Source organism: Phyllobates terribilis, unplaced genomic scaffold (genome assembly GCF_046119375.1).
Source record: "Phyllobates terribilis strain yellow unplaced genomic scaffold, ASM4611937v1 Scaffold_376__1_contigs__length_1858288, whole genome shotgun sequence".
Lineage (NCBI taxonomy): Eukaryota > Metazoa > Chordata > Amphibia > Anura > Dendrobatidae > Phyllobates > Phyllobates terribilis.
In genome coordinates, this window is record NW_027363136.1 from 1514899 (window position 1) to 1534617 (window position 19719).

The following is a 19719-nucleotide window of genomic DNA, read 5'->3' on the forward strand; positions in this document are numbered from 1 at the left end:
TGAATTCAATTCTTTCTGATTTTAGAAACTGCATTAAAGAAGGGGTGCACCGGTCCTGGAGATACTGCAATACCAGGTCAATGCGTGGAGTGGACAGAGCAAGCTCTTATTCCATCTCCCTGTTCTAAAAATCCATTTAATATATGGTCCCCAGATAGGGGACGTATCAGATATTAAACTGATAAGAACAGATACTACACTTGATCTTAGCCAAAAGGCCGAGAAGCGATAACCAGAATTGGTTTCAAACTACGGAGCCACCCAAGGATCCTGAAAAGTCCATTTGTGGAGATGAGCTCCTGGACTCCCGTTAAGAAGACATGTTGTCAACCTCTAGATCCCTTACATGCCTGCACTTTTCGGCTTGCTGCTGCTGCAATCCACGCGTTTTAGATCTGCATATCTCCACCTCTTTAAACACAGCACTTTCACCCCCTGCTGTTCCCACCCGCCTCAACACCGTTGGAAGGGAGGAGAACCAATTAAGGCGGGGGGTGGGGTGGAACGAGCAGCTGTCTACCCTTAGCAGGAGGGCTCCTGATTACATACCTCTCCTGCTGCTGCTGCTGCTGGCTGTCCAGCAGCAGACTGAAGGTGGCTGCTGCTGTGCACAGGTATATAAAGGCTCAGAGCCTATTATGACACGCGCAGCCAGCGTTCCATTGCCACATTCCATCTACTGCAGGCAGGATACCTGGCTGGCTGAATGTCGCTGAGAAGCTCACAGAGACCGCCATAAGCAACAGTTTAACAGAATGCCACAGACTAATCAACCAAACTTTTTGGGTTGGGTTCTCTTTTATAGTCTGCAGGCATTAAATGAAAGAAGTCAGTGTTCCAGCAGAAGGAGACAACGTTTCAGAAAAGGCATTGTAGCAAACCAAAAAAGAAATTTTAGGCGCAGCAGAGTAACCAGCGCACATACCTGTTAGCTCAGGTGAGTTTAAAAGGCTGCTGTTGATAACAAGGGCATTTGCTAAATAGATGGTGTGTGTGCAACAATATACTGAAAGGTCAATTATATTGTGCAGCTTATCTCACCACCTGTAGTTATTTAGGTGAAAGCTCCAAAATGCTTGCCTAATATGTCTGTTTATCCAAAAGGAAGTAAAAAGGGAGAGCTAGAAAGATAGCATTGCATCACATTACATGGCAATGCAATGCACAGTTGCTGAAGTTGAACCAAAATGAGCTTGTAATCTGGCTTCTGCAACTTTGAACATGAAAAATCCAATGAGGAGAAGAAAAGCAAAGCCAAAGAGTCCATCCCAAAATCCGACAAACAAGCAAAATGAACAAAAAACATTGAATTCAATTCTTTCTGATTTTAGAAACTGCATTAAAGAAGGGGTGCACCGGTCCTGGAGATATTGCAATACCAGGTCAATGCGTGGAGTGGACAGAGCAAGCTCTTTTTCCATCTCCCTGTTCTAAAAATCCATTTAATATATGGTCCCCAGATAGGGGACGTATCAGATATTAAACTGATAAGAACAGATACTACACTTGATCTTAGCCAAAAGGCCGAGAAGCGATAACCAGAATTGGTTTCAAACTACGGAGCCACCCAAGGATCCTGAAAAGTCCATTTGTGGAGATGAGCTCCTGGACTCCCGTTAAGAAGACATGTTGTCAACCTCTAGATCCCTTACATGCCTGCACTTTTCGGCTTGCTGCTGCTGCAATCCACGCGTTTTAGATCTGCATAACTCCACCTCTTTAAACACAGCACCTTCACCCCCTGCTGTTCCCACCCGCCTCAACACCGTTGGAAGGGAGGAGAACCAATTAAGGCGGGGGGTGGGGTGGAACGAGCAGCTGTCTACCCTTAGCAGGAGGGCTCCTGATTACATACCTCTCCTGCTGCTGCTGCTGCTGGCTGTCCAGCAGCAGACTGAAGGTGGCTGCTGCTGTGCACAGGTATATAAAGGCTCAGAGCCTATTATGACACGCGCAGCCAGCGTTCCATTGCCACATTCCATCTACTGCAGGCAGGATACCTGGCTGGCTGAATGTCGCTGAGAAGCTCACAGAGACCGCCATAAGCAACAGTTTAACAGAATGCCACAGACTAATCAACCAAACTTTTTGGGTTGGGTTCTCTTTTATAGTCTGCAGGCATTAAATGAAAGAAGTCAGTGTTCCAGCAGAAGGAGACAACGTTTCAGAAAAGGCATTGTAGCAAACCAAAAAAGAAATTTTAGGCGCAGCAGAGTAACCAGCGCACATACCTGTTAGCTCAGGTGAGTTTAAAAGGCTGCTGTTGATAACAAGGGCATTTGCTAAATAGATGGTGTGTGTGCAACAATATACTGAAAGGTCAATTATATTGTGCAGCTTATCTCACCACCTGTAGTTATTTAGGTGAAAGCTCCAAAATGCTTGCCTAATATGTCTGTTTATCCAAAAGGAAGTAAAAAGGGAGAGCTAGAAAGATAGCATTGCATCACATTACATGGCAATGCAATGCACAGTTGCTGAAGTTGAACCAAAATGAGCTTGTAATCTGGCTTCTGCAACTTTGAACATGAAAAATCCAATGAGGAGAAGAAAAGCAAAGCCAAAGAGTCCATCCCAAAATCCGACAAACAAGCAAAATGAACAAAAAACATTGAATTCAATTCTTTCTGATTTTAGAAACTGCATTAAAGAAGGGGTGCACCGGTCCTGGAGATACTGCAATACCAGGTCAATGCGTGGAGTGCACAGAGCAAGCTCTTTTTCCATCTCCCTGTTCTAAAAATCCATTTAATATATGGTCCCCAGATAGGGGACGTATCAGATATTAAACTGATAAGAACAGATACTACAATTGATCTTAGCCAAAAGGCCGAGAAGCGATAACCAGAATTGGTTTCAAACTACGGAGCCACCCAAGGATCCTGAAAAGTCCATTTGTGGAGATGAGCTCCTGGACTCCCGTTAAGAAGACATGTTGTCAACCTCTAGATCCCTTACATGCCTGCACTTTTCGGCTTGCTGCTGCTGCAATCCACGCGTTTTAGATCTGCATAACTCCACCTCTTTAAACACAGCACCTTCACCCCCTGCTGTTCCCACCCGCCTCAACACCGTTGGAAGGGAGGAGAACCAATTAAGGCGGGGGGTGGGGTGGAACGAGCAGCTGTCTACCCTTAGCAGGAGGGCTCCTGATTACATACCTCTCCTGCTGCTGCTGCTGCTGCTGGCTGTCCAGCAGCAGACTGAAGGTGGCTGCTGCTGTGCACAGGTATATAAAGGCTCAGAGCCTATTATGACACGCGCAGCCAGCGTTCCATTGCCACATTCCATCTACTGCAGGCAGGATACCTGGCTGGCTGAATGTCGCTGAGAAGCTCACAGAGACCGCCATAAGCAACAGTTTAACAGAATGCCACAGACTAATCAACCAAACTTTTTGGGTTGGGTTCTCTTTTATAGTCTGCAGGCATTAAATGAAAGAAGTCAGTGTTCCAGCAGAAGGAGACAACGTTTCAGAAAAGGCATTGTAGCAAACCAAAAAAGAAATTTTAAGCGCAGCAGAGTAACCAGCGCACATACCTGTTAGCTCAGGTGAGTTTAAAAGGCTGCTGTTGATAACAAGGGCATTTGCTAAATAGATGGTGTGTGTGCAACAATATACTGAAAGGTAAATTATATTGTGCAGCTTATCTCACCACCTGTAGTTATTTAGGTGAAAGCTCCAAAATGCTTGCCTAATATGTCTGTTTATCCAAAAGGAAGTAAAAAGGGAGAGCTAGAAAGATAGCATTGCATCACATTACATGGCAATGCAATGCACAGTTGCTGAAGTTGAACCAAAATGAGCTTGTAATCTGGCTTCTGCAACTTTGAACATGAAAAATCCAATGAGGAGAAGAAAAGCAAAGCCAAAGAGTCCATCCCAAAATCCGACAAACAAGCAAAATGAACAAAAAACATTGAATTCAATTCTTTCTGATTTTAGAAACTGCATTAAAGAAGGGGTGCACCGGTCCTGGAGATACTGCAATACCAGGTCAATGCGTGGAGTGGACAGAGCAAGCTCTTTTTCCATCTCCCTGTTCTAAAAATCCATTTAATATATGGTCCCCAGATAGGGGACGTATCAGATATTAAACTGATAAGAACAGATACTACACTTGATCTTAGCCAAAAGGCCGAGAAGCGATAACCAGAATTGGTTTCAAACTACGGAGCCACCCAAGGATCCTGAAAAGTCCATTTGTGGAGATGAGCTCCTGGACTCCCGTTAAGAAGACATGTTGTCAACCTCTAGATCCCTTACATGCCTGCACTTTTCGGCTTGCTGCTGCTGCAATCCACGCGTTTTAGATCTGCATAACTCCACCTCTTTAAACACAGCACCTTCACCCCCTGCTGTTCCCACCCGCCTCAACACCGTTGGAAGGGAGGAGAACCAATTAAGGCGGGGGGTGGGGTGGAACGAGCAGCTGTCTACCCTTAGCAGGAGGGCTCCTGATTACATACCTCTCCTGCTGCTGCTGCTGCTGGCTGTCCAGCAGCAGACTGAAGGTGGCTGCTGCTGTGCACAGGTATATAAAGGCTCAGAGCCTATTATGACACGCGCAGCCAGCGTTCCATTGCCACATTCCATCTACTGCAGGCAGGATACCTGGCTGGCTGAATGTCCCTGAGAAGCTCACAGAGACCGCCATAAGCAACAGTTTAACAGAATGCCACAGACTAATCAACCAAACTTTTTGGGTTGGGTTCTCTTTTATAGTCTGCAGGCATTAAATGAAAGAAGTCAGTGTTCCAGCAGAAGGAGACAACGTTTCAGAAAAGGCATTGTAGCAAACCAAAAAAGAAATTTTAAGCGCAGCAGAGTAACCAGCGCACATACCTGTTAGCTCAGGTGAGTTTAAAAGGCTGCTGTTGATAACAAGGGCATTTGCTAAATAGATGGTGTGTGTGCAACAATATACTGAAAGGTCAATTATATTGTGCAGCTTATCTCACCACCTGTAGTTATTTAGGTGAAAGCTCCAAAATGCTTGCCTAATATGTCTGTTTATCCAAAAGGAAGTAAAAAGGGAGAGCTAGAAAGATAGCATTGCATCACATTACATGGCAATGCAATGCACAGTTGCTGAAGTTGAACCAAAATGAGCTTGTAATCTGGCTTCTGCAACTTTGAACATGAAAAATCCAATGAGGAGAAGAAAAGCAAAGCCAAAGAGTCCATCCCAAAATCCAACAAACAAGCAAAATGAACAAAAAACATTGAATTCAATTCTTTCTGATTTTAGAAACTGCATTAAAGAAGGGGTGCACCGGTCCTGGAGATACTGCAATACCAGGTCAATGCGTGGAGTGGACAGAGCAAGCTCTTTTTCCATCTCCCTGTTCTAAAAATCCATTTAATATATGGTCCCCAGATAGGGGACGTATCAGATATTAAACTGATAAGAACAGATACTACACTTGATCTTAGCCAAAAGGCCGAGAAGCGATAACCAGAATTGGTTTCAAACTACGGAGCCACCCAAGGATCCTGAAAAGTCCATTTGTGGAGATGAGCTCCTGGACTCCCGTTAAGAAGACATGTTGTCAACCTCTAGATCCCTTACATGCCTGCACTTTTCGGCTTGCTGCTGCTGCAATCCACGCGTTTTAGATCTGCATAACTCCACCTCTTTAAACACAGCACCTTCACCCCCTGCTGTTCCCACCCGCCTCAACACCGTTGGAAGGGAGGAGAACCAATTAAGGCGGGGGGTGGGGTGGAACGAGCAGCTGTCTACCCTTAGCAGGAGGGCTCCTGATTACATACCTCTCCTGCTGCTGCTGCTGCTGGCTGTCCAGCAGCAGACTGAAGGTGGCTGCTGCTGTGCACAGGTATATAAAGGCTCAGAGCCTATTATGACACGCGCAGCCAGCGTTCCATTGCCACATTCCATCTACTGCAGGCAGGATACCTGGCTGGCTGAATGTCGCTGAGAAGCTCACAGAGACCGCCATAAGCAACAGTTTAACAGAATGCCACAGACTAATCAACCAAACTTTTTGGGTTGGGTTCTCTTTTATAGTCTGCAGGCATTAAATGAAAGAAGTCAGTGTTCCAGCAGAAGGAGACAACGTTTCAGAAAACGTTGGATGTCCTTAAGGACAAAAATGTCCAGGAAGGATGGGAAATTTTTAAAAATGAGATTCTCAAAGCACAATCGTTAACAATCCCGAAAAGTAGGAAGAATGGGAAGCATTTAAGGAAACCAGGATGGATGAACACAGAACTTAAACACATGCTAAAAAGAAAGAAAGAAATGTTTATTAAATGGAAAGAGGGAGGCATATCTAAAGAAGATTATAATGCAGTCTGCAGATCCTGCAGGGCATGTATCAGGTTAGCTAAAGCTGACAATGAATTAAGGCTTGCAAGAGATGTCAAAAGCAATAAAAAAGGATTTTGGGGGTATGTCAAAAGTAAAAGAAAAGTCAAAGATGCTATAGGATTTTTACAGGATGAAAATGGAGAAATGGTAAGAGAGGATGTTGAGAAGGCCAAACTTTTTAATTCCTATTTTGCATCTGTTTTCTCTCAGAAAGAAAATGTAACATCAACTGATCTTCACTGTCCTTTTAAAGGAATAGAAGAATCCAAGTTATCTGTAAACAGAAAGATTGTGAGGGAATATTTAGCTAACATAAATGAGTTCAAGTCTCCAGGTCCAGATGAATTACACCCCAGAGTACTGAAGGAGATCGTAGAAGAAATTTTAGAACCACTCTCCATAATCTTTGAAAATTCTTGGAGAACAGGAGAAGTCCCAGAAGACTGGAGAAGAGCAAATGTTGTTCCTATCTTCAAAAAGGGGAAGAAGGTGGACCCAGGGAACTATAGGCCGGTGAGTCTGACTTCTATACCAGGAAAGATCTTTGAACAAATTATTAAACAACATGTATGTAAGTACCTGGATAAGAATGAAGTGATTAACCAGAGTCAGCATGGGTTTATAACTAACAAGTCATGTCAGACTAACTTAATTTCCTTCTATGACAGAATCACTGACTGGGTGGATCAGGGAAATGCTGTAGATATAGTATATCTTGACTTCAGCAAAGCATTTGACAAAGTATCTCACACCATCCTTATTGAAAAAATGACCAAGTATGCAATGGACCAGGCAACTGTTAGGTGGATTCATAACTGGCTTAGTGATCGGACTCAAAGGGTGATTGTAAATGGCTTCACATCCAGCTGGATGAATGTCTCAAGTGGGGTACCACAGGGCTCCGTCCTGGGACCTGTATTGTTCAACATCTTTATCAATGATTTAGATGAAGGAATTGAGGGTAAACTGATTAAATTTGCTGATGACACAAAGCTAGGAGGGATAGCTAATACTAGAGAAGAGAGAGAGAGGATTCAAAAAGACCTAAATAAACTGGAGCAGTGGGCAGCAACCAACAGAATGGTTTTTAACAGGGAAAAATGCAAAGTACTACATCTGGGCAATAAAAATGAAAAAAGCATATACAGAATGGGAGGAATAGAGCTAAGCAACAGTACATGTGAAAAAGATTTAGGTATACTAATAGATCATAGACTGAAAATGAGTCAACAGTGTGATGCAGCAGCAAAAAAGGCAAATACAATTCTGGGATGTATTAACAGAAGCATACAGTCTAGATCACGTGAAGTCATTATTGGTCTTTACTCCTCTTTGGTCAGACCTCATCTGGAATACTGTGTACAGTTTTGGGCCCCACATTTTAAAAAAGACATAGACAAACTGGAGCAAGTTCAGAGAAGAGCGACCAGAATGGTGACTGGTCTGCAAACCATGTCCTATGAGGAACGGTTGCAGGATTTGGGAATGTTTAGCTTGCAAAAAAGAAGACTGAGAGGAGACTTAATAGCTGTCTACAAATATGTCAAGGGCTGTCACATTGTAGAAGGATCATCTTTATTCTCATTTGCACAAGGAAAGACTAGAAGCAATGGGATGAAACTAAATGGGAGGAGACACAGATTAGATATTAGAAAAAACTTTTTGACAGTTAGGGTGATTAATGAGTGGAACAGGCTGCCACGAGAGGTGGTGAGTTCCCCTTCAATGGACGTCTTCAAACAGAGGCTGGACAGACATCTGTCTGAGATGATTTAGTGAATCCTGCTTTGAGCAGGGGGTTGGACCAGATGACCCAGGAGGTCCCTTCCAACTCTACCATTCTATGATTCTATGATTCTATGAAAAGGCATTGTAGCAAACCAAAAAAGAAATTTTAAGCGCAGCAGAGTAACCAGCGCACATACCTGTTAGCTCAGGTGAGTTTAAAAGGCTGCTGTTGATAACAAGGGCATTTGCTAAATAGATGGTGTGTGTGCAACAATATACTGAAAGGTCAATTATATTGTGCAGCTTATCTCATCACCTGTAGTTATTTAGGTGAAAGCTCCAAAATGCTTGCCTAATATGTCTGTTTATCCAAAAGGAAGTAAAAAGGGAGAGCTAGAAAGATAGCATTGCATCACATTACATGGCAATGCAATGCACAGTTGCTGAAGTTGAACCAAAATGAGCTTGTAATCTGGCTTCTGCAACTTTGAACATGAAAAATCCAATGAGGAGAAGAAAAGCAAAGCCAAAGAGTCCATCCCAAAATCCGACAAACAAGCAAAATGAACAAAAAACATTGAATTCAATTCTTTCTGATTTTAGAAACTGCATTAAAGAAGGGGTGCACCGGTCCTGGAGATACTGCAATACCAGGTCAATGCGTGGAGTGGACAGAGCAAGCTCTTTTTCCATCTCCCTGTTCTAAAAATCCATTTAATATATGGTCCCCAGATAGGGGACGTATCAGATATTAAACTGATAAGAACAGATACTACACTTGATCTTAGCCAAAAGGCCGAGAAGCGATAACCAGAATTGGTTTCAAACTACGGAGCCACCCAAGGATCCTGAAAAGTCCATTTGTGGAGATGAGCTCCTGGACTCCCGTTAAGAAGACATGTTGTCAACCTCTAGATCCCTTACATGCCTGCACTTTTCGGCTTGCTGCTGCTGCAATCCACGCGTTTTAGATCTGCATAACTCCACCTCTTTAAACACAGCACCTTCACCCCCTGCTGTTCCCACCCGCCTCAACACCGTTGGAAGGGAGGAGAACCAATTAAGGCGGGGGGTGGGGTGGAACGAGCAGCTGTCTACCCTTAGCAGGAGGGCTCCTGATTACATACCTCTCCTGCTGCTGCTGCTGCTGGCTGTCCAGCAGCAGACTGAAGGTGGCTGCTGCTGTGCACAGGTATATAAAGGCTCAGAGCCTATTATGACACGCGCAGCCAGCGTTCCATTGCCACATTCCATCTACTGCAGGCAGGATACCTGGCTGGCTGAATGTCGCTGAGAAGCTCACAGAGACCGCCATAAGCAACAGTTTAACAGAATGCCACAGACTAATCAACCAAACTTTTTGGGTTGGGTTCTCTTTTATAGTCTGCAGGCATTAAATGAAAGAAGTCAGTGTTCCAGCAGAAGGAGACAACGTTTCAGAAAAGGCATTGTAGCAAACCCAAAAAGAAATTTTAAGCGCAGCAGAGTAACCAGCGCACATACCTGTTAGCTCAGGTGAGTTTAAAAGGCTGCTGTTGATAACAAGGGCATTTGCTAAATAGATGGTGTGTGTGCAACAATATACTGAAAGGTCAATTATATTGTGCAGCTTATCTCACCACCTGTAGTTATTTAGGTGAAAGCTCCAAAATGCTTGCCTAATATGTCTGTTTATCCAAAAGGAAGTAAAAAGGGAGAGCTAGAAAGATAGCATTGCATCACATTACATGGCAATGCAATGCACAGTTGCTGAAGTTGAACCAAAATGAGCTTGTAATCTGGCTTCTGCAACTTTGAACATGAAAAATCCAATGAGGAGAAGAAAAGCAAAGCCAAAGAGTCCATCCCAAAATCCGACAAACAAGCAAAATGAACCAAAAACATTGAATTCAATTCTTTCTGATTTTAGAAACTGCATTAAAGAAGGGGTGCACCGGTCCTGGAGATACTGCAATACCAGGTCAATGCGTGGAGTGGACAGAGCAAGCTCTTTTTCCATCTCCCTGTTCTAAAAATCCATTTAATATATGGTCCCCAGATAGGGGACGTATCAGATATTAAACTGATAAGAACAGATACTACACTTGATCTTAGCCAAAAGGCCGAGAAGCGATAACCAGAATTGGTTTCAAACTACGGAGCCACCCAAGGATCCTGAAAAGTCCATTTGTGGAGATGAGCTCCTGGACTCCCGTTAAGAAGACATGTTGTCAACCTCTAGATCCCTTACATGCCTGCACTTTTCGGCTTGCTGCTGCTGCAATCCACGCGTTTTAGATCTGCATAACTCCACCTCTTTAAACACAGCACCTTCACCCCCTGCTGTTCCCACCCGCCTCAACACCGTTGGAAGGGAGGAGAACCAATTAAGGCGGGGGGTGGGGTGGAACGAGCAGCTGTCTACCCTTAGCAGGAGGGCTCCTGATTACATACCTCTCCTGCTGCTGCTGCTGCTGGCTGTCCAGCAGCAGACTGAAGGTGGCTGCTGCTGTGCACAGGTATATAAAGGCTCAGAGCCTATTATGACACGCGCAGCCAGCGTTCCATTGCCACATTCCATCTACTGCAGACAGGATACCTGGCTGGCTGAATGTCGCTGAGAAGCTCACAGAGACCGCCATAAGCAACAGTTTAACAGAATGCCACAGACTAATCAACCAAACTTTTTGGGTTGGGTTCTCTTTTATAGTCTGCAGGCATTAAATGAAAGAAGTCAGTGTTCCAGCAGAAGGAGACAACGTTTCAGAAAAGGCATTGTAGCAAACCAAAAAAGAAATTTTAAGCGCAGCAGAGTAACCAGCGCACATACCTGTTAGCTCAGGTGAGTTTAAAAGGCTGCTGTTGATAACAAGGGCATTTGCTAAATAGATGGTGTGTGTGCAACAATATACTGAAAGGTCAATTATATTGTGCAGCTTATCTCACCACCTGTAGTTATTTAGGTGAAAGCTCCAAAATGCTTGCCTAATATGTCTGTTTATCCAAAAGGAAGTAAAAAGGGAGAGCTAGAAAGATAGCATTGCATCACATTACATGGCAATGCAATGCACAGTTGCTGAAGTTGAACCAAAATGAGCCTGTAATCTGGCTTCTGCAACTTTGAACATGAAAAATCCAATGAGGAGAAGAAAAGCAAAGCCAAAGAGTCCATCCCAAAATCCGACAAACAAGCAAAATGAACAAAAAACATTGAATTCAATTCTTTCTGATTTTAGAAACTGCATTAAAGAAGGGGTGCACCGGTCCTGGAGATACTGCAATACCAGGTCAATGCGTGGAGTGGACAGAGCAAGCTCTTTTTCCATCTCCCTGTTCTAAAAATCCATTTAATATATGGTCCCCAGATAGGGGACGTATCAGATATTAAACTGATAAGAACAGATACTACACTTGATCTTAGCCAAAAGGCCGAGAAGCGATAACCAGAATTGGTTTCAAACTACGGAGCCACCCAAGGATCCTGAAAAGTCCATTTGTGGAGATGAGCTCCTGGACTCCCGTTAAGAAGACATGTTGTCAACCTCTAGATCCCTTACATGCCTGCACTTTTCGGCTTGCTGCTGCTGCAATCCACGCGTTTTAGATCTGCATAACTCCACCTCTTTAAACACAGCACCTTCACCCCCTGCTGTTCCCACCCGCCTCAACACCGTTGGAAGGGAGGAGAACCAATTAAGGCGGGGGGTGGGGTGGAACGAGCAGCTGTCTACCCTTAGCAGGAGGGCTCCTGATTACATACCTCTCCTGCTGCTGCTGCTGCTGGCTGTCCAGCAGCAGACTGAAGGTGGCTGCTGCTGTGCACAGGTATATAAAGGCTCAGAGACTATTATGACACGCGCAGCCAGCGTTCCATTGCCACATTCCATCTACTGCAGGCAGGATACCTGGCTGGCTGAATGTCGCTGAGAAGCTCACAGAGACCGCCATAAGCAACAGTTTAACAGAATGCCACAGACTAATCAACCAAACTTTTTGGGTTGGGTTCTCTTTTATAGTCTGCAGGCATTAAATGAAAGAAGTCAGTGTTCCAGCAGAAGGAGACAACGTTTCAGAAAAGGCATTGTAGCAAACCAAAAAAGAAATTTTAAGCGCAGCAGAGTAACCAGCGCACATACCTGTTAGCTCAGGTGAGTTTAAAAGGCTGCTGTTGATAACAAGGGCATTTGCTAAATAGATGGTGTGTGTGCAACAATATACTGAAAGGTCAATTATATTGTGCAGCTTATCTCATCACCTGTAGTTATTTAGGTGAAAGCTCCAAAATGCTTGCCTAATATGTCTGTTTATCCAAAAGGAAGTAAAAAGGGAGAGCTAGAAAGATAGCATTGCATCACATTACATGGCAATGCAATGCACAGTTGCTGAAGTTGAACCAAAATGAGCTTGTAATCTGGCTTCTGCAACTTTGAACATGAAAAATCCAATGAGGAGAAGAAAAGCAAAGCCAAAGAGTCCATCCCAAAATCCGACAAACAAGCAAAATGAACAAAAAACATTGAATTCAATTCTTTCTGATTTTAGAAACTGCATTAAAGAAGGGGTGCACCGGTCCTGGAGATACTGCAATACCAGGTCAATGCGTGGAGTGGACAGAGCAAGCTCTTTTTCCATCTCCCTGTTCTAAAAATCCATTTAATATATGGTCCCCAGATAGGGGACGTATCAGATATTAAACTGATAAGAACAGATACTACACTTGATCTTAGCCAAAAGGCCGAGAAGCGATAACCAGAATTGGTTTCAAACTACGGAGCCACCCAAGGATCCTGAAAAGTCCATTTGTGGAGATGAGCTCCTGGACTCCCGTTAAGAAGACATGTTGTCAACCTCTAGATCCCTTACATGCCTGCACTTTTCGGCTTGCTGCTGCTGCAATCCACGCGTTTTAGATCTGCATAACTCCACCTCTTTAAACACAGCACCTTCACCCCCTGCTGTTCCCACCCGCCTCAACACCGTTGGAAGGGAGGAGAACCAATTAAGGCGGGGGGTGGGGTGGAACGAGCAGCTGTCTACCCTTAGCAGGAGGGCTCCTGATTACATACCTCTCCTGCTGCTGCTGCTGCTGGCTGTCCAGCAGCAGACTGAAGGTGGCTGCTGCTGTGCACAGGTATATAAAGGCTCAGAGCCTATTATGACACGCGCAGCCAGCGTTCCATTGCCACATTCCATCTACTGCAGGCAGGATACCTGGCTGGCTGAATGTCGCTGAGAAGCTCACAGAGACCGCCATAAGCAACAGTTTAACAGAATGCCACAGACTAATCAACCAAACTTTTTGGGTTGGGTTCTCTTTTATAGTCTGCAGGCATTAAATGAAAGAAGTCAGTGTTCCAGCAGAAGGAGACAACGTTTCAGAAAAGGCATTGTAGCAAACCAAAAAAGAAATTTTAAGCGCAGCAGAGTAACCAGCGCACATACCTGTTAGCTCAGGTGAGTTTAAAAGGCTGCTGTTGATAACAAGGGCATTTGCTAAATAGATGGTGTGTGTGCAACAATATACTGAAAGGTCAATTATATTGTGCAGCTTATCTCATCACCTGTAGTTATTTAGGTGAAAGCTCCAAAATGCTTGCCTAATATGTCTGTTTATCCAAAAGGAAGTAAAAAGGGAGAGCTAGAAAGATAGCATTGCATCACATTACATGGCAATGCAATGCACAGTTGCTGAAGTTGAACCAAAATGAGCTTGTAATCTGGCTTCTGCAACTTTGAACATGAAAAATCCAATGAGGAGAAGAAAAGCAAAGCCAAAGAGTCCATCCCAAAATCCGACAAACAAGCAAAATGAACAAAAAACATTGAATTCAATTCTTTCTGATTTTAGAAACTGCATTAAAGAAGGGGTGCACCGGTCCTGGAGATACTGCAATACCAGGTCAATGCGTGGAGTGGACAGAGCAAGCTCTTTTTCCATCTCCCTGTTCTAAAAATCCATTTAATATATGGTCCCCAGATAGGGGACGTATCAGATATTAAACTGATAAGAACAGATTTTTTTTTTTTTTTTTTTTTTAAACCATTCAGTTTAGTTTTTTAGCAAACAGTATGAATTTCTCAAAAATTTGCTACTTAAAACTTCTCATCATCATGGTTCTATTTATTTAGCAGTAGTATAAGACGAAATATAATCACAAGGGAACATCCTTTACGTAACACAAATGCAGAAACTTCAAGGAATCACAAAGAAAAAAAATCACTGGTATTTGATAAGGTAATGCCACTTTTTAAATTTCCAAATCCCTTCGGCATCTGTGCCACCACCGCCTCTGCTGTCCAACTTATATATCAGGTATAGTCTTGAAAGAATAAGTCTAACACATTCATTCACTGATAAAGATTTCCTCTTGAAAAGTCCAAGGTTCCTTGCATCCCACAAACTCTCCATCACACAAGCCATTATCAACCATAAAATTCTATCTTTAGACCGACTACACGCACCAATTCCAAACATCGCCACACGCCAATCCACAAAATTCACGCCTGCTAAACCCTTACACAATCCACCTACACACTTCCACACACTGTACGCGTACTCACAATCCCACATAACATGCCTCACAGTCTCACAACCACCACATCCCACTCTCGGACACACATCTGTTCTTATCAACTCTCTTTTCTTCTGCACTTCTCTCACAGGTAAAATATTATGTAAAGTCATCCACACCACATCCTTCTGTTTGTTTGACATCCCATACGTATCTAACTTCTTCCATGCATCTGAAACCTCATTCCCTCTCAGCCCAACAATATTACACTCTACCTCATTTGCACTCATTCTTTTCACCACATTCTTGGTCATTCTAAAATCATTCATTCCCACACTCAACAAATCATGCTTTCTCACAAATTTCTCAATCACCTCATACCAAACAGGACACTTAAAGGCCACAGGCACACTCGCATCTCTCTTCCTCCAGCATAACCCATACAACATCCATCCAGCAGAATAATTAGCCATAAAAGCACCTTTATTGCCTTTACCCAGCAAAATAACCACAGTCTTAATATAATTAAGGCCTAAAAAAACTTCAATATTGGGAAAGGCCAGCCCACCATGCTGACAAGCCTTAAAAAGGCTCTCCCGCTTCAACTTCTCCATCTTACTACACCACAGGAATGTGAATACCAACTTCTCTATTCTCTTAATTTTCCTGTAAGGAGAAGGAAAAACAGTCGCCACATAAAGCAGGATAGGGAGAATCACTGCTTTGATAATTAATACCTTACCACGCAGAGTCAATTCTCTCATTCGCCAAAAATTCAATTTACGTTCAACCCGCATACCACACTCTTCCCAACTTTCATTCCCTTTTAAGTCATCATTAAATAATACGCCCAAAATCTTGATTGCACCCACTTCACACTTTACACCATCCATACGAATACTACTATCTCCAAAACATTTAAAACTACATTTATTCCAATTTACCCTAAAACCAGACGCACCAACAAAAAAATCCAAAAGCAATTTAATTCTACTCAAAGAAGCCATACTTTCACTCACAACCACAACATCATCCATATAACCTAACACTTTCACATGCTTACCACCACTACCAGGCACCAACAAACCTCTCATCATTTTATCCCGTCTAATCAAACATAACAATGGTTCTATTACACATACAAATAAGACGGGGGACATAGGACACCCCTGCCTTACTCCTGACCTAATCTTCACTTTGTCACACAGCCACCCATTAACCAAGAACTCACTTGACACACAATCATACAATGATTTTACACAATTCACAAATTCTCTAGGAAACCCCATTCTTTCCAGTACTTTAAACAGAAACACATGCGAAACCCTGTCAAACGCCTTCTCAAAATCAATAGCTAAAGTCATACATTTCTGCTTTCTATCCTTGCAATCCCCAATCATATCTCTCAACAATAACAAGTTATCACTCATACTTCTTCCAGGCACTGCACATACTTGGTCCTCCTCCACAACACTACCAATCACTTCACGCATACGATTTGCCAGTAACTTACTGTAGACCTTATAATCCGAATTCAGCAGTGTTATTGGTCTCCAGTTTTCCAAACGTTTCCTCTCACCCTTTTTATACACAAGCACAACCACTCCTTCTTTCATTGATTCACACAACCTACCATTCACCCACATATACTTACATACCTCAGTCAAATCTGTTCCCAAAACTTCCCATGCTTTCACATACAACTCTACAGGTATACCATCTTTCCCAGGAGTCTTACTCTTTTTAGCACTCCACACCACATTCTTCACTTCATCCAGAACTACATCCTCACACAACAGATCACGCTCCTCAGAATCAAGTTTTTTCTCCACACCATTCAGAACATATGACACAAGCCCAGAGTCAATCCATTTCTCATCATACAACTTGCTATAAAACCTATTCACTTCTTTCAGCACATCCTCACCCATACAGTTGGTTCCACTTTCATTCACAACTTCATTCATATCAGTCTTCCTACCATTCATTTTTTTAAAAAAGAACCTCGTACACTTCTCATTTTTCTCCAGGTGCTCAATTTTAGTACGATATATAATTTCCTTTCCTTTCTCATCCAACACACGCTTCAATTCATTCTTAGCCTCAGTAAGTTGATCAGACATCTCCAAACCACTTGCAACACACTTTCTCAACCAGTCAATCCGTCTATTAAGGTCATTAAACCTATTCCTATATCTGGCAGCTTTTCTATAGCCCCACTTTTTGAAGAAAGTTTTAAATTGCACTTTCACCCAGTCCCACCAGTCAAGAACACACACAAAATCCTTCTTACGCATTCTCCATCTTTCATACTTTACATTAAACTCATTCATCACCTCATCATCCTCTAACAGCCTTGCATTCAACTTCCATACCCCACCGCCATACACTTGGTCACCATTCGCACAAAACACGCCTCTCAAACATTCATGGTCCGAAAAAGGTACCTTTTGTTGAGAAAAATCCAAACATACCATATTTTTAGAAAATAACATTAAATCAATTCTGGAATGAATCTCACCACGGTCAGCATGGTATGTCGGCGGTGGTGGCATGCCAAGAACAATAACTGCTGCATCTAAAAAGGAAAAATCACAAATTAAATGGGACAATTTCTTTCCTGTTATGTCACACTTTCCTTCTGTGACACAATTAACGTCCCCAACAAAAATAGTGGGAGATTTCCCTGGAAGAAAAAAAACTTAATTTTTCAAGAAGAGCAAGCCGCTCTTCCTTCCCTGTAGGGCAATATAAATTAATAATTCTGACCCGCCACCCTCTATAACTCAAAAATGCAATTAAACATCGGCCCACCTCCACCACAATATAACTATCAATAGAGATTTCTTTATTCCCAACTAATATCCCCACCCCATCATTTTTATTATGATTAGACCCTGACCAGATATGCTGTCCGTAAGGCCAGTCTTTGTCACAAGGAGCATCCTGAATCCCACACTCCTGAAGGCAAAAAACATCAGCACCTAAATGTTTCAGGTAGTCCAGAACAGTTGTTCTTCTGATTTTAGATCTGATCTGCCTTACATTTAGGGACACTACATCCCAACCAGATTGGCAAGACATTAATTAAAGAAAAGAAATACATGACTCAATGTTGATCACACCATACTCATCCATTATCATCAGACTGGGAAAGCACCCCAAAGGTGTTGATGCTCTCAGGGATGCCAAGGTAAGGAGCATCAGGGGAGAAGACATCCTGCGGGTAAATGCGGTCACTTGCAGGACTGTCGCACCCTCCGCTGGCAGGTGAGTACTCTCGTCTGGGTTTTTTATTGGCCAGTTCAGGAGTATCATCATCATCAAAAGACCTCCCAGAAGTAAAGTCTCCTTGGCCACCATCCCTGGCCACCTCTTCGTCTGTAGCACCCCAGGACAATGCAGGGGTTCGAGCAAGAGACACATCCATGTCACCCTCACCACATATTTCGGACTGATGAGGGAGGTCCACATCCAACTCGGAGATCTCCATACTTGGCCCAGCAGGGGCTGGAGGGTCCAACAGGGTCTGGGCCTCACCCACCAGATCTTCAACCTCAGGGGGCTCCGTCTCCTCATTGATCTCTGCAGTAGTCACCTGTGGGGTAACAGCAGGGACAGTAGGCTTACCTTTGGTCACTTCGGAGAAGGACCTAGGCTTGACTTTAGCCTTACAATCCCGAATCACATGTCCTTCCTCCCCGCAGGCATCACATACCACCGGGTTGGAACAATCCTTCGCCAGATGACCGTACTTGTTGCACTTTCTACAGTTTGGCAATTGTTTGCAGAAATCCTGGATATGCCCGAACATGTTGCATCTCCTGCAGAACAATGGCGCCTCGGGAAAAAACAGATATCCAGAGTCTCTTCCAATTGTAAAGTTCAGAGGAGGATAGTGAATACCTCCAGGACCATGAGGGTCTATCCCAAACCTCACAAAGTATTTATACTTCCCAGTCCACAGCCCTTCTCCATTTAAGATTTTATGGGAGAATTGCACAAAAATGCAGTGTCTTCTCAGGAATGCAGTGATATCATCCCGGGAGATAAAGGGGTTGTGCATGAATACTACCACCGGGATATCCCCCTTAGAGTAGAGTACAGTGAAGATAAGTCCATCCAGCTGAGGGTGCTCTGAAAGGACTTTAAGAGTTTTGAAAAGGTTTTGGCAAGCCGCCATAGAAGAAAGCACCAAGACGTACCTATGCTCCCTTCTGAACTTCTGCAAACAGATGATCTCCGACTTCTGGATCTTCAGGATTTCATAGAAAATGGCGTTGACCAGGTATGACAACGAGAAATGGTCCTTCTTCTCCTCAGAGACCTCGATACGGAAAGCATTCTTGACCCGGGGATCCCCGGTCCCAGCAAAGCGAAGCTTGACACCCATGGTCGCTTCAGGAATCGCCTTCTCGTTTCCTCCTCACTCTCCCCCTATAGCAGCATCCAGCTTAAGCCACCGAAGTGGCGATGCTGGAAGGCCGAGGGCTAGTACACAAGGAACCTCTTGTCCAAACACTAGGTCTGAGCCAAAAGGCCGAGAAGCGATAACCAGAATTGGTTTCAAACTACGGAGCCACCCAAGGATCCTGAAAAGTCCATTTGTGGAGATGAGCTCCTGGACTCCCGTTAAGAAGACATGTTGTCAACCTCTAGATCCCTTACATGCCTGCACTTTTCGGCTTGCTGCTGCTGCAATCCACGCGTTTTAGATCTGCATAACTCCACCTCTTTAAACACAGCACCTTCACCCCCTGCTGTTCCCACCCGCCTCAACACCGTTGGAAGGGAGGAGAACCAATTAAGGCGGGGGGTGGGGTGGAACGAGCAGCTGTCTACCCTTAGCAGGAGGGCTCCTGATTACATACCTCTCCTGCTGCTGCTGCTGCTGGCTGTCCAGCAGCAGACTGAAGGTGGCTGCTGCTGTGCACAGGTATATAAAGGCTCAGAGCCTATTATGACACGCGCAGCCAGCGTTCCATTGCCACATTCCATCTACTGCAGGCAGGATACCTGGCTGGCTGAATGTCGCTGAGAAGCTCACAGAGACCGCCATAAGCAACAGTTTAACAGAATGCCACAGACTAATCAACCAAACTTTTTGGGTTGGGTTCTCTTTTATAGTCTGCAGGCATTAAATGAAAGAAGTCAGTGTTCCAGCA

At 43.7% G+C, this 19719-nt stretch overlaps 9 non-coding genes and 1 pseudogene across 9 annotated transcripts; all 10 read right to left on the minus strand.

The window, feature by feature from the left end:
- Positions 1-39: 39 nt before the first annotated feature.
- On the minus strand, positions 40-230 carry LOC141223176 (U2 spliceosomal RNA). Its single transcript, XR_012290814.1, has one exon. It is a non-coding gene; the product is annotated as a U2 spliceosomal RNA (small nuclear RNA).
- A 1115-nt stretch (positions 231-1345) lies between these two features.
- LOC141223372 (U2 spliceosomal RNA) lies at positions 1346-1536 on the minus strand. The gene has a single exon (XR_012291000.1). It is a non-coding gene; the product is annotated as a U2 spliceosomal RNA (small nuclear RNA).
- A 1115-nt stretch (positions 1537-2651) lies between these two features.
- Positions 2652-2842, minus strand: LOC141223427 (U2 spliceosomal RNA). Its single transcript, XR_012291054.1, has one exon. It is a non-coding gene; the product is annotated as a U2 spliceosomal RNA (small nuclear RNA).
- Positions 2843-3960: 1118 nt separating this feature from the next.
- On the minus strand, positions 3961-4151 carry LOC141223261 (U2 spliceosomal RNA). The gene has a single exon (XR_012290895.1). It is a non-coding gene; the product is annotated as a U2 spliceosomal RNA (small nuclear RNA).
- Positions 4152-5266: 1115 nt separating this feature from the next.
- Positions 5267-5457, minus strand: LOC141223262 (U2 spliceosomal RNA). The gene has a single exon (XR_012290896.1). It is a non-coding gene; the product is annotated as a U2 spliceosomal RNA (small nuclear RNA).
- Positions 5458-8680: 3223 nt separating this feature from the next.
- LOC141223265 (U2 spliceosomal RNA) lies at positions 8681-8871 on the minus strand. Its single transcript, XR_012290898.1, has one exon. It is a non-coding gene; the product is annotated as a U2 spliceosomal RNA (small nuclear RNA).
- A 1115-nt stretch (positions 8872-9986) lies between these two features.
- Positions 9987-10177, minus strand: LOC141223266 (U2 spliceosomal RNA). Its single transcript, XR_012290899.1, has one exon. It is a non-coding gene; the product is annotated as a U2 spliceosomal RNA (small nuclear RNA).
- A 1115-nt stretch (positions 10178-11292) lies between these two features.
- LOC141223267 (U2 spliceosomal RNA) lies at positions 11293-11483 on the minus strand. The gene has a single exon (XR_012290900.1). It is a non-coding gene; the product is annotated as a U2 spliceosomal RNA (small nuclear RNA).
- Positions 11484-12598: 1115 nt separating this feature from the next.
- Positions 12599-12789, minus strand: LOC141223268 (U2 spliceosomal RNA). The gene has a single exon (XR_012290901.1). It is a non-coding gene; the product is annotated as a U2 spliceosomal RNA (small nuclear RNA).
- A 1115-nt stretch (positions 12790-13904) lies between these two features.
- Positions 13905-14113, minus strand: LOC141223492 (U2 spliceosomal RNA; annotated as a pseudogene).
- Between the last annotated feature and the right edge of the window lie 5606 nt (positions 14114-19719).